The sequence below is a fragment of the Panthera uncia genome, chromosome D1 (assembly GCF_023721935.1).
Source record: "Panthera uncia isolate 11264 chromosome D1, Puncia_PCG_1.0, whole genome shotgun sequence".
Taxonomy (NCBI): Eukaryota; Metazoa; Chordata; class Mammalia; order Carnivora; family Felidae; genus Panthera; species Panthera uncia.
Window position 1 is genome coordinate 32,795,228 of NC_064808.1, and position 15,627 is coordinate 32,810,854.

At 35.9% G+C, this 15,627-nt stretch overlaps 1 pseudogene; it reads right to left on the reverse strand.

Annotated features, from left to right (window-relative positions):
* Window positions 1-1,256: 1,256 nt before the first annotated feature.
* The window catches only part of LOC125928985 (RNA transcription, translation and transport factor protein-like), a 17,325-nt pseudogene continuing 2,954 nt past the window's right edge, over window positions 1,257-15,627 (reverse strand).

The following is a 15,627-nucleotide window of genomic DNA, read 5'->3' on the forward strand; positions in this document are numbered from 1 at the left end:
ATACCTTAGAGATAATTCCTCCCTGATGAGACCAGTAAATTTGCTAAACTTGCCATTACAGTGTGTTGCATCTGCCTAAAAGGACTATTCAAAGGACTTTTCAATGTTCTGTAAGAAAGAACACTGAGATTTAACCTGCTTTACCAAAAGAGGATGTGTAACTTCTGTGCATATACATTTGAATACCTGTGTATACCTTCTCACCAATAAATGTCTCCATGTGCAACAAAATTCAGGCTGAAATATAAATCTTGTTAAAATGTACCATATGGTAGTGAGTCTGTGTTGACAAAGAAATATAATCATAAGAAGTCATCAATGTCCACAAAAAAGTACCCAATGTAATGCCTGAAGTTCCAAAACCTCCCACAAAAGACCACCAGAGTCGTAAGTCAAAGCCAAGCGGCAAGGGTCGTTTATTGCAGGTTCGAACCTGGTCCTCTGCGCACTCGTCGCCGGTGACACAAGAGGCCACGATTAGGGTTGGTATAGCGTTTTTATAGACAGAGACAAATAGCACAGGGGAGGTTTTTACTTGTGGCGAGAGGAAGAAAGGGGGAAGGGGGTAGGTGAGGAATGTGCTAAGCAAGCAGGTTTACAGAAGCGAGAAATGCCGGTTAGTTTGTATACAATCACTCATTCCATTACATATCAGACTACATTTAGGAAGTTTTACAGCCCATTCTACAGTGGGTTACAATCAGGAAAGGTTTCACAATGCTCATAGCAAACAGCAAGCAAAACAAACTTCTCAGCAATTGTATTTTTTATCAAACATCCATAATAAGCAGAAAAGAGAACCTAGCTTTAAACTAAGGCGGGGCTGTCATTTGGATTCAAAGCTGTTCCTTTCACCCAACAGTTGTGAAAATGAAATTGGCTTAGTTCGGATCATGACAGTAACAGCTATGATAGCTAGCAAGTGATAAACAGGGACAAAATATTATTGACATCCACGAAGTGTTGTAAGCATTTATTGTGATAATCTATGTAGAGGGTTCAGAACAGTGTCTGCTTCATGGTAAGCCTCTATAGATGCAATCATTGTATAATTACATCCTTTTATGTATCTATGCTATACTATTTTATGTATATATGTATATATTTTACTATTTTGTAACATTATATTTTTTTCCACTTTCCTGAACTCTATTAAAGAAAAGGTGATGGTAGTAAATGTCCAGAACATAGTCAATTTTCTAGGATTCTTCCTTTGAAAATGTGACATTTGATTTCCAAACACAAGCCAGAGCGTACATGCTTCTCAATTATGCTAAGTAGGTGAGAAGCTGAAATCCTAAAATGTTCATCTTCCAACTTTTCCCAGTCTGTGTTCTGTCTTTGGATCAGCAATAATTGCCTGAACAGCTACGATGGCTTCATTAATTTTTGTCTATAGCTCCCTGATCTCTTCCATATGGAACAATCCAAGATTTTTGAGCAGCTTCATTAAGAACTGCATTTCCTCTGTCAAACCCAAGAATATGTTTGTCTAAAGCAACAGGCAAATCCTCTTTTGTTTCATTTGTTTTAGCAGCTGCATCCTGCCTCAGGTACTCCTGGACCACAATGTGAATTGCCTTAAGCATTACCAGGTAATCATCATGACAGTGAATCTGACGGTTAGCCAAAGCCATTACACCAGCCTTAAAATTGGGAGTATTTACATCCAAACCGATCAATGGCTCTGCATTTTTTGCTGCATTGTCAGCATGTTTTGTATTATCAGGTAGTAAGTCCTTGTATTTTCAGCATTGTCTCAATGTTCAAGTCTAACAGCTAAACCAAGAAACCAGTCAGTGGCTTCCTGTTGATCTTGAATCTTGAAAAGACAGTTAACATCTCTGTAGTACTTTTTAAAGAACTTGGGCTGGGGGTTCCTGGGTGGCTCAGTGGTTAAGGATTGGACTTTTGGTTTCGCCTCAGGTCATGATCTCAGGGTTTGTGAGTTCCAGACCCACATTGGGCTCTGTACTGACCACATGGAGCCTGCTTGGGATTCTCCCTCCCTCTCTCTGTGTCCCTCCCTTGTTCGTGTGCATGTGTGCTCCCTCTCTCACACTCTCTCCCTCTCTCAAAATACATGAATAAACATTAAAAAAAAAAAAGCCTTCCTCTTTCTTGAGAGCAGCCCCCATCCTGAAGCTGTCTAGGGGCCCCACCTATCAGAGACCTGCCTCATTGGAACAAAAACTCTCTTTTCATCCAATCACTCAAAAAAGTTCAAGGGTTTTAGGAATTGTGTGGTAGGAACTGGGGATAAAGACCAAATATCTTTCTACAGTACCATACATCATATGTTTGGGCAGGAAGGGGATGTGCAGATGTGCTATATCCCTATACAGACTAAAGGGCAGAGAGTCAGAGAAGGGAGCAAAGCCTGAGTTCCAATTCTCCCATTGGCAGGGTGTATATGTGTGTATATATATATATATATATATATATATATATATCCTCTTGAGAATCTTTTTTTTTCCCCTCTGTGTGTACACAGTTGCTAATATTCCTATTATTCCTGATCCACATGTCCTAGATATTTTATTTTCCTTCACCATTTACCTTCAATTCAGCTTGATTATGGAAATAAATTTATATGTCCCTGGCTTGTTAATCCTCTTAAATGATTGGTGGATAATTAACTCTGGTGATATACTAGTTAGCTAGAATTTAACTGCAGCTAAACATACTTTAGAAACAAAGATCAAACCCAGAAGTTAATTTCCTTATTAGGTAGCATTTAATACAAATCAATTCTTCCTTTTCTCCAGTTCAATTTAATAAAAATCTTCATTTTACTTTGGCATTTGTGTCTTTCCATTTCCATGTTTTGAAAGGTTAGAAATAGCAATATTTCCCTGCTCAATATTTGCCATGAATATTTTCTATGAAGGCTATTTACTGCTTATAATCCAGTAAACAGAACAAAAACATTCACAAATTTCTATCTAGTATTTATTAAATCTCTAGTTTGGAATGATGCTTCAAGATTTAACAATAAAAATCTGTAGATCACAGTCTCTATGGGTTAACATGATATTAAATATATTAAATATATTTTTTAAAGGTCACAGTAGTTCAGTTTACTAGGAAATGATTTGAAACCAGAAATGACTGGTTGATACACTTAACTTTGAAGTAAACATTTTTTGTGTGTAATTTCAACAGAAAACAGCTCACAGTGTCAGGAAAGACAGTGGAAAGAAAAATAAGGTTATGATGTTGAGAATCTTATGAACAAATTTAATATTTTAGGGTTTTTTTGGTCCTCTTAGATAATGATCTATGCCTATTTTAGGATATAAATAAAACTCTTAAAATTATAATCAACTAAAATAAATGTATTTTTATTATATGGCATATATATTATAAGCCAAATTAAATATATTTTGGCACATTCACAAAATAACTTTTGATATTTTTCACAAAATCAAGAAAATTGTGTTAAAGTATATGCTTGTATGTATTATACATTCATATAGTTGTATGTTCATAACATGTCATAACTGGGACAGATTCATACATGTGTATACACTTAGGCCTTAACTATCTGAATGGCACGATTCTACATGCATTTATTTTGTTTTGTTTTATTTTATTTATTCTATTTTTTCATAAAGGATTTGTAGATATAGATGTGCTACCCCTGCTCTGTCCAATACAGTATGGTAGGTTACTAGGAGTTTGTACTTTGCATAACAGGAATTAGGAAATGAGCGTTGGGTAGGGAGATTATACCATATATTAATTTATCAGGATTTATATATTTTAGTCATGATTCTCTAGTAAGAACATTTGATTATTGGTAAATCTGAAGTGAATAATTAAATACCTGGAAATTCTGGAACTTTCCAACCCATAGAAGAATTTAAAAGTTGTATATAATTGTGGGATGACCAAAGTAAATATGGCGACTTTCACTTACAATGTATTTAATTCCCTACAGTATACTTACTCTATAGGTCCATTATGTAGTATATATTCTAGAGATTACCTTCAGTAATTATTTACAGTCATCATATGAATTGATGCTGGAGATTATATTCCCGGGAAGTATTTCAGATATCATAAAGATTCTGTATCTTTCTTGGTAAACTATAAAAAAGATCAAAACTTAGTATATGTGAATTAAATATGCTTTTTTTTTTTTGCTTCTCACAACTTTAACAGTGCCTTTTTTATCTTATCAACTCAGTACATTAAGGATTCAAAGTAGTTATATCAGCAAGATTCTTTCTTTTTAAGACTTCAAATACCAATATAACCTACAGAATATTTCAATTTAACCAAGGCAGAATCTTTTTTTTTTTTTAGATTTACAATTTATATCTATTATGTCCAAAGAAAAGTATGTGTAAGGCAAAGCATCATTAAAGTCAGTATGTCTGGGTAATAAAAAGTTGCACAATGGATCTTAGGATAAGTATTGTAAGTGTAGACAGGTCAGGCTAAGAAAGATTTTAAAGAACATTGTGCTTGTCCTGTAGGCAACAGAAACAAATGATAATTTTTTTTTTAAGAAATATCATTCTTGTGGCCTGAATGACTGTCAAAGAGTGTATCAGTTGGGATTCTATTAAAGTGGTGTATAATTTTCTAAACAATTGTTACCACTCAACTATGTTTTGTTGAATTCTTTTACTCCTTAAAAATATTCCAGGCAGAGCCTATATTTTTATCTTTATTGTATTAAAATCCAAAACTCCAATCTCATAGAAAATTGAAATTTGTCTTTCTAACTCTTCTCTATTGCTATAGGGCTTTGGCGATTTTACTTTTTTTTTCTTTTTAGAGAGAGAGAGAGAGGGAGAGAGAGAGAGCACATGAACAGGGGAGAGGGGCAGAGGGAGAGAGAGAGAGAGAAAAAATATTAAGCAGGCTCCATGCTCAAGGCAGAGCCTGATGCAGGGCTTAATCCCAGAACCCTGGGATCATGACTTGAGCAGAAATTGAGTTAGATATTCAACCAACTAAGCCACCCAGCTGCCTTGGGGGATTGTACATCTTATTTATTTTTTTCTAAGTAAACTCTCCATTTATTTTTCTAAGTAAACTTTGCACCCAACGTGGGGCTCAAATCCATGACCCTTTGGTCAACAAGAGTCACATGCTCTAATGACTTAAGTGCCCCAAGCTTTGAGGATTTTAAAGAGTGAGTTCACTTTATTTTTCATTTCATGCCTACCACCTTGGTTTGTAAGTGTGTATAGGGCCTGGGTCTGAGGCAATGTCTCCCCTCCTTTGGACTAGATTTTCCTTGTTTGGGGAAGAAAGAGTAGGGAAAACAGAAGACACCTTATGCAATTCATCACATGCTGGTGATGGGCTGCAGAACAATTGCTGTGGTCCTTCTCAGATCTATTCTAATGTCATGGTCTCAGCATAGATGATGAGTTTGCTTTTCTTCTTGAAAGTAGCATTTGGGCCTTCCCTGGTTCCTGGCATCATATATGACCCATTCCAAGAACAGTAGTTGCCTCTATTGCTATCCTTACCAAAACCACACACTTCTTGTCAACTCCAGGTGATATGTTGATGTTATATTCTTAGTTTCCTCTTAATCTTAACCATTTTTGCTTCCTCATGTGGGGCTATGAAAGTAGATCCCCAATATCCATGAATGATCCTTTTTGAGTACCCTTTTATGTCACTTTGTGAAGTTGGACACTACCAACAATGAAGAAAAGATCTTTTTGCCATGAACTTTGATCTGGGCACAGGTCAAAGACACTGTCAACTTCTGTTGTTCTTTCCTCTCCTCTACTCTTAAAAACATCCATAAGGCATAAGCAGTGAAGTTTGGTTAATTATAGAATGATAGTTCATTTTTCCTTAAACCCAGAGGAAAATGTATAATGCCAAATGTTGGCAGGTCTCTTTATAATGTGGGTTCTTGTGGACACTATTTTCAGTTGTTTGTGTTAGTTGCCAATTCTGGGGCAGCAAAAATTCTCTATCATTGTCTTAATACGCTAGCTACAGAAACAAGCTTTTGCGGGGGAGGGAAACTTCTTCAAAATGACTTTATGAGAACGATATTGGAACCTTACAGAATCAACATAAAGGCTGGAGAAAAATTTAAGCAAAATCAACTCCAGAAACCTAGGAAGCAGAAATTACAAAATGGTTTCTATAAAAAAATTTGTCTGGCTATGGTAGTATAGCTGAATATAAGAGACCCTAATTTTTTTTTTTTTTCATCTTTACATGCTTCTGTTTCAAGATTTAATTCCAGGAAGGGAATATGTGATTAAGCAGGCTTAGATCAGGAGCTCATTCCCTTTTCTTGGTAGTGAGGTAAAAAAATTAGATCTTTGGCCTGTGCACATTCTCGCTCCCCACCCCTCCTTCACTGGTCTCCATAGGGCAACACAACATGGGCACAGTAATTTCTTCAAAGAAAGATGACAGTGAATGCTTGTGGGTAAAAAGGAAAAAAGAAAAAAAAAAAGTTTGGTACTAAATAGCAAGTATAGACAAACTTCCATTTTAAAATCATCTTTCAAACATCATATCTTACTGAAAGCCACAAGGAGACAATTGGTGGCCAGAAATGCCATCCCCAACAGGACCAAATGTCCCCCACTTGGTGTGCTTTCATTTGTCTATGGTGTTTTCAGAATCTTTTGGTTTCTGGATGTACTTCATATAGAAATCATAGACCTAATTAAAAGGCATGACCTGTATTGTTAACGTGTGAACAAGCCAATATAAAGCAATTAAAAACCTCCATCAGAAGGTGGAAATGCTGTTTGAATCACCAAATGGATATTCAAATAAAAATTATCTAACCCCGTACTGGCCACCAAAAAAAAAAAAAAAAATTATCTATGTTCATAATGTATATCTAGTTTTCTAATATAGAACTGTGGTTTTTTTTTGCAAAGATGACAATTATAGAGTTAAATTAACATAAATATATTGTCCTGAGGGACATGAAAAATGTGATCAAATACATTCTTATTCTATTAAATTAAAAAAATAACATAAAATCTCTTGAGGTCTGAGATCATGTAAATCACATTGGAGTATTTATGAAATTGTACACTGCTTTAAAGTATATTTATTTCACTGTTGCCACAGGGCTTTTTTTTTAATTTTTTGTATGTTTTACTGATTTTTTTTTCATACTCTGTCATTGTGGTGGTGGGGATTTAAATAATCTATTACTCTTACTAACTCATGTATGACTTCCCAGTAGCCATTGTCGTGTGTAAATTGTGATTATTCTCACTGGGTTTGCATGGCCAACTACAGCAGAATTTTCTGGACATGACAAATTACAGTGCTAATGAGACTATGAGTTGGGATTATGTTCATTGTAGAAAATAATTTCTGAAATCAAACTCAAATTTTGGAATTTTTCCTATCAGCTTCAGAATGAGAACATAAGAGTTGTTCTTTCAACAAAATAAGAATTATGGTGGGGGTACCTAAGTGGCTCATTTGGTTAAGCATCTGACACTTGATTTTGATTCAGGTCATGATCTCACAATTCTTGAGATCCAGCTCCATGTCGGGCTCTGTGCAGACATTGCAGAATCTGCTTGGGATTCTCTCTCTCTGCTTCTCCCCTATTCACACTCTCTCTTTCTCAAACATAAATAAATAAATAAATAAATAAATAAATAAATAAACAAATAAAAAAATATATATATATATATATATATATATATATATATGCACCAGGAAAAAGATCAAATAGACAAAATTTCTAAACAAACAAACAAAAAAATCTTTATGCTCATCAGCTTTCCTGTAATGAATTGCTTCATAGCCATAGTACATTCTCAGCGTGGAATGTGCAAGTCAGAGTTAGAGTCTATTTGTGGTTTCATACAGAACCAACTGGTTCTCATTCAAAAGTGGTTGATCCTTGGGGCAGCTGCATGGCTTAGTTGGTTGAGGCTCAGGTCATGATCTCTCAGTTCATAACTTTGATCCCTGCCTCAGGCTCTGTGCTGCAGCCCAATGCCTGGAGCCTGCTTTGGACTCTGTGTCTCCCTCTCTCTTGCTCCTCTCCTGCTCACACTCTGTCTCTCTCTCAAAAATAAGTACACATAAAAAAAAAAAAAAAAAAAAAAAAAAAAAGCTTTTTAAAAGTGGTTAATCCTTAAAAATTCATAGTTATCTCCTAAAAGTAAAATAATGTATTCATTGAGATGAAAGATTTTTACTTACTAGTAAAGTAAGTAATTACTAATACTTAATTACTTAGTACTAATTACTTACTAGTAAAGTAAAATGTTTGACTGTGGTAGAATTCCTAATGTTAAAAACTTGGAGAATTCAGGAGTGAGTTGAAATTCTTATTTTTCTTTAACAGATAATTGTGTACTCCTATGTTTTCCAGATTCTTTTTAAATCACAGTGTCATTATTTTTTAAACTAAGTGTATAGTCTGTGAACATAGTATGTGGAACTCAAAATGCTGTCTGATGAAGTTGGATCCAAGAGTGAAATAGAAACCTGGATGCCAATTTATTTATTTTTAAACAATAATGAATTTTATTCCTTTTATTACTCAAGTTAGCTTGCTTAGCACATATTTTAAAATAATAGTAGTAATAATAATAATAATAATAGCAACTATCTCTTTGGATGCTTTTGAACCACTGTATCAGGGTAATCAATCTACAGATGCTAATGCAAGTTCAGGAGATATATTATTGTCAGTATTCCCATTCCACAGATGAATCAAACAGAGGGACTAAGAGAGCAGTTTTCTCAGGTTTAGAGAGGAAGTGCATAAGAGATAGCACCCAGATTTGTCTGTACAGGGAGCTGTTATGAGGCTGTATTATATAAAAATGCCCTCACCAATGGGATGAGAAATACTCAAAGTCAATTAGCTATAGTTTGTTTAATTGTGTTCTTTCTAAAGTGGGTATGTCACTACGACATGTAATAACTCAACGTTCTAATGCTCAGATGGATATTTTGTGGTGTTAGTATGACACCAGTCACATTTCTTTCAATGATTCACATTTTCCATGCTTTCATGGGTGAGCCAAACTCTCTCATGATTATATAATGTTTTGCTGATCATCTATATATTCAAATAGATAACAACAGAGTATTAATGCTCCGTGAGAGATCCTTCCTCTTCAGGTGACTTTGGTTGTCAAATTTTTATGTGTTGACCCATAAACAATTTACTGCCCTGTCCCTCCTTGGCACCTAAATCTGACAATCTCCTCAGAGAAGGAAGGACAACTTCACTATAACTGTCTGGTTTCCCTCCCATATATGATGTTCTAGAAACATACACACACACATAACATGTGCGTGTGTGTGTGTGTGTATACATATATATGTGTTCTATAGCGTTTGCACATATATGTATTATATATATATGTGTGTGTATATATATATATATGTATGTGTGATATAAAAGACTGATCTTAGTATATATGTTTGTCTGTTATTTATTTTAAATCAATTTATTTTAAATCAATTTAAGAAATTATAACTCCCTCTAAACCTCTCAGATCTCATCTTCATAAGGTCAAAGGGAAATTTGATCTCTTTAAAATAAAATGAATAATTTATGAAAATGGATAAAATGAGAGATATACTCACTTTTATTCATAAAGGAGGAGTTTTCCTGAAGTGTTTAAATTACTTTTTGGGTATAAAATTTGGAAGTAAAAAATAGTAAAGACTTTTCAAATAATATATTAAATAGACTTGAAACATCACTCCTTGCCCATAACCTTATATAAATATTGTCACTTTATAATTACAGGAACTCTTAAATTCTCAAGTTGGCATTCACAGATTTGCACTCTGGCATACTTAATATTCAATGCTTTGTCTCTTAGCTTTGCACAAACCATCGACTTTGTCTTGGGCAAACTCACTATATTTAGCATATGCATATTCATTTCTACCTCCAAAATCCCACCTTCAAGGTAAAATCCCATAGAGAACTTTCTTTTGAAATCTTTATTGACATTTACTGCCAGTAAGACACTTATTGTCTGCATATATTGGGCTTAACAGCAACTGACATGTTTTGTGGTTTTGTGGGAACATTTGAATATTTAATAATTGTCACTAAATGTCACATGAAAGAAAAAAATAATTAACTTTGTTCTGAAAACCCCATTTTTATTCAATTGCAAGGGAAGAATAAATGATCTCACAAGTGAAATGTAAACTCTGGTTCTTTTGGTGTAAAAGAGACAACTTCTGGCCAGTTCAGTCACTTTGGAAGGCAGCTATGCTCACCTATACCACTAACACACACTAGTCACTTTGAAGTAAATTCTCAGTAAGTTCAAAATCCAAACTCCTTAACAGGGCTTTTTTGTTTGTTTCTGTTCTAAGTGTTCTCTTGCTGTCTTCTCCTTGCCAAAGTGATCCTATGAGCACAGTAGGTTGTGTACCTTTAAGAGACTCTGGTTGCTGTCCTCTGGGTCTTGACATTCTCATGGAAAAGAGATTGCTGTGGCCTGATTCCGTGTCCCTGTGTTTGCACACCTGTGTTTTATCCCACCTATCTTTCAGAGCATTGTGCTGGCCTCAGTAGAGCAGAGATTATGTTTCCTGTCATTAGCCTTTCATCCTGAGATACTTGAATTCTGTGGTGCCTTTACATCCCACAGCCAAGACAAGTCCCTTCAGCAACCCCCCTATCTCTTTTTTATCCTTTTCCGAAGTCATCAAGAGAGTATTTTTGCATGTCATGAATAGATCATATTTTCATCTTCTCATGACACAGTTTTTAAATTTGAAGCTCTATCAATGTTGAACATAGGGAAATGCAGTATCTAGATGTTCTCTGATGGTTTCAACACATCTAGCAATTTATTGGAGTCTCAAGAATATTAATCCTCTTTCAACAGAGAGTGAAATGACAAAAATATTAGATCCATTCTCACATTCAAATTGTTCCTCTCCTTCCCATGATAGTTTTCTACTTCCTCTACTTTCTCTAATCAGTAGAAACTTCCCCTATACCAATTCCTTGTCTTTTCTAATTATTTTTAATAGCAAGATTATATCATTTAAATAGCTCTTGAGGGTCCCCTGCGTGGCTCAGTCGGTTAAGCGACCAACTTTGGCTCAGGTCATGATCTCAGGGGTCTGTGAGTTCGAACCTGGCATTGGACTCTGTGCTGACAGCTCAGAGCCTGGAGCCTGCTTTGGATTCTATGTCCATCTCTCTCTGCACCTCCCAAGCTTGAATTATATTTTTTTTAATTTTATTTTTTTATTTTTTAAAATTTACATCCAAATTAGTTAGCATATAGTGCAACAATGATTTTAGGAGTAGATTCCTTAGTGCCCCTTACCCATTTAGCCCATCCCCTCTCCCACAACCCCTCCAGTAACCCTAAGTTTGTTCTCCATATTTATGAGTCTCTTATGTTTTGTCCCCCTCCCTGTTTTTATATTATTTTTGTTCCCTTCCCTTATGTGCATCTGTTTTGTCTCTTAAAGTCCTCATATGAGTGAAGTCATATGATTTTTCTCTTTCTCTGACTAATTTCACTTAGAATAATACCCTCCAGTCCCATCCATGTAGTTGCAAATAGCAAGATTTCATTCTTTTTGATTGCCAAGTAATACTTCATTTTGTGTGTGTGTGTGTGTGTGTGTGTGTGTGTACCACATCTTCCTTATCCATTCATCCATCGATGGACATTTGGGCTCTTTCCATACTTTAGCTATTGTTGATAGTGCTTCTGTAAGCATGGGGGTGCATATGTCCCTTCAAAACAGCACACCTGTGTCCCTTGGATAAATGCCTAGTAGTGCAATTGCTGGGGTCATAGGCAGTTCTAGTTTTAACTTTTTGAGGCACCTCCATACTGTTTTCCAGAGTGACTGCACCAGCTTTCATTCCCACCAACAATGCAAAAGAGATCCTCTTTCTCTGCATCCCGGCCAACATCTGTTGTTGCCTGAGTTGTTAATGTTAGCCATTCTGACAGGTAAGGTGGTATCTCATGGTGGTTTTGACTTATATTTCCCTGATGATGAGTGATGTTGAGCATTTTTTCATGTGTCGGTTGGCCATCTGGATGTCTTCTTTGCAGAAGTGTCTATTCATTATTTTGCCCTTTCTTCACTGGATTCTTTGTTTTTTGGGTGTTGAGTTTGATAAGTTCTTTATAGATTTTGATACTAACTCTTTATCTGATATGTCATTTGCAAATATCTTCTCCCATTCTGTCATTTGCCTTTTATTTTTGCTGATTGTTTCCTTCCCTGTGCAAATTTTTATTTTGATGAGGTCCCAATAATTCATTTTCTCTTTTGTTTCCATTGCCTCCAGAGACGTGTTGAGTAAAAAGTTGCTGTGGCCGAGGTCAAAGAGGTTTTTACCTGCTTTCTCCTCGAGGATTTTGATGGCTTCCTGTCTTACATTGAGGTCTTTCATCCATTTTGAGTTTATTTTTGTGTGTGGTATAAGAAAGTGGCCCAGGTTCATTCTTCTGCAAGTCACTGTCCAGTTTCCCCAGCACCACTTGCTGAAGAGACTGTCTTTATTCCATTGGATATTCTTTCCTGCTTTGTCAAAGATTAGTTGGCCATACATTTGTGGGTCCATTTCTGGGTTCTCTATTCTGTTCCATTGATCTGAGTGTCTGTTCTTATGCCAGTACCATATTGTCTTGATGATCACAGCTTTGAGAATAGCTTCAAGTCCGGGATTGTGATGCCTCCTGCTTTGGTTTTCTTTTTCGAGATTGCTTTGGCTATTCGGGGTCTTTTCTGGTTCCATACAAATTTTAGGATTATTTGTTCTAGCTATGTGAAGAATGCTGGTGTTATTTTGATAGGGATTGCATTGAATATGTAGATTGCTTTGGGTAGTATCGACCCGAAATTTTAACAATATTTGTTCTTCCTATCCAGGAACATGGAATATTTTTATTTTTTTGTGTCTCCTTCAATTTCTTTCATAAGCTTTCTATGGTTTTCAGCATAAAGATTTTTCACCTCTTTGGTTAGATTTATTCCTAGGTATTTTATGGTTTTTTTGTGTAACTGTAAATAGGATTGATCCCTTGATTTTTCTTTCTGTCGCTTCACTGTTGGTGTATAGGAATGTAACCGATTTCTGTGCATTGATTTTATATCCTGCAACTTTGCTGAATTCATGAATCAATTCTAGCAGTTTTTTGGTGGAATCTTTTGGGTTTTCCATATAGAGTATCACGTCATCTGTAAAGAGTGAAGGTTTGACCTCCTCCTGGCCGATTTGGATGCCTTTTATTTCTTTGTGTTGTCTGACTGCAGAGGCTAAGACTTCGAATACTATGTTGAATAACAGTGGTGAGAGTGGACAACCCTGTCTTGTTCCTGACCGTAGGGGGAAAGCTCTCAGTTTTTCCCCATTGAGGATGATATTAGTGTTGGGTCATTCATATATTGGCTTTTATGATCTCGAGGTATGCTCCCTACTTTCTTGAGGGTTTTTATCAAGAAAGGGTGCTGTATTTTGTCAGATGCTTTCACTGCATCTATTGAGAGGATTATATAGTTCTTGTCCTTTCTTTTATTGATGTGATGAATCATGTTAATTGTTTTCTGGATATTGAACCAGCCCTGCATCCCAGGTATAAATCTCACTTGGTCTTGGTGAATAATTTTTTTTAATGCATTGTTGGAGCTGGTTGGCTAATATCTTGTTGAGGATTTTTGCATCCATGTTCATCAAGGAAATCTGTCTATAGTTCTCCTTTTTAATGGCATCTTTGTCTGGTTTTGGAATCAAGGTAATGCCGGCTTCATAGAAAGAGTTTGGAAGTTTTCCTTCCGTTTCTATTTTTTGGAACAGCTTCAAGAGAGTAGGTGTTAACTGTCCCTTCAATGTTTGGTAGAATTCCCCCTGGAAAGCCAACTGGCCCTGGACAATGTATATATTGTTTTTTGGCAGATTTTTGACTACTAATTTGATTTCCTTACTGGTTATGGGTCTGTTCAAATTTTCTATTCCTGTTTCAGTTTTGGTAGTGTATATGTTTCTAGGAATTTGTCCATTTCTTCCAGATTGCCCATTTTATTGGCATATAATTTCTCATAATATTCTCTTATTATTGTTTTTATTTCTGCTGTGTTGGTTGTGATCTCTCCTCTTTCATTCTTGATTGCATTTATTTGGGTCCTTTCCTTTTTCTTTTTGATCCAACTGGCTAGTGGTTTATCAATTTTGTTAATTCTTTCAGAGAACCAGCTTTTGGTTTCATTGATCTGTTCTACTGTGTTTTTTTTGGTTTTGATAGCATTAATTTCTGCTCTAATCTTTATTATTTCCTGTCTTCTGCTGGTTTTGGGTTTTATTTGCTGTTCTTTTTCCAGATCCTTAAGGTGTAAGGTTAGGTTGTGTATCTGAGATCTTTCTTCCTTCTTTAGGAAGGCCTGGATTGCTATATACTTTCCTCTTATGACCGCCTTTGCTGCATCTGGAGGTTTTGGGTTGTGGTGTTATCATTTTCATTGACTTCCATATACTTTTAAATTTCCTCTTTAACTTCTTGGTTAGCCCATTCATTCTTTAGTAGGACGTTCTTCAGTCTCCAAGTATTTGTTACCTTTCCAAATTTTGTCTTGTGGTTGACTTCGAGTTTCATAGCGTTGTGGTCTGAAAATATGCACGGTATGATCTCTATCTTTTTTTAAAAAATTTTTTAATGTTTATTTATTTTCGAGACAGAGAGAGACAGAGCATGAATGGGGGAGGGTCAGAGAGAGAGGGAGACAGAGAATCTGAAGCAGGCTCCAGGCTCTGAGCTATCAGCACAAAGCCCGACATGGGGCTCGAACTCACGGACCATGAGATCATGACCTGAGCCAAAGTCGGACACTTAACTGGCTGAGCCACCCAGGCGCCCCTGATCTCTATCTTTTTGTACTTACTTAGGGCTGTTTGTGTCCAAGTATATGGTCTATTCTGGAGAACATTCCATGTGCACTGGAGAAGAATGTGTATTCTGCTCCTTTAGGATGAAATGTTCCGAATATATCTGTTAAGTCCACCTGGTCCAGTGTGTCATTCAAAACCATTGTTCCCTTATTGATTTTTTGATTAGATGATCTGTCCATTGCTGTGAGTGAGGTGTTGAAGTCTCCTACTATTATGGTATTACTATTGATGAGTTTCTTTATGTTTGTGGTTAATTGATTTATATATTTGGGTGCTCCACATTTGGCACATAGATGTTTACAACTGTTAAGTCTTCTTGGTGGATAGACCCCTTGATTATGATATAATGCCCTTCTGCATCTCTTGATACAGTCCTTATTTTAAAGTCTAGATTGTCTGATATAAGTATGGCTACTCCAGCTTTCTTTTGTTGACTGTTAGCATGATAGATGGTTCTCCATCCTCTTATTTTCAATCTGAAGGTGTCTTTAGGTGTAACGTGGGTCTCTTGTAAACAGCATATAGATGGATCTTGTTTTCTTATCCATTCTGTTATCCTGTGTCTTTTGATTGGAGCATTGAGTCCATTGATGTTTAGAGTGAGTACTGAACGATAGGAATTCATTGCCATTATGATGCTTGTAGAGTTGGAGTTCCTGGTGGTGTTCTCTGGTCCTTTCTAATCTTTGTTGCTTTTGCTTTTCTTTCTTTCTTTCTTTCTTTCTTTCTTTCTTTCTTTCTTTCTTTCT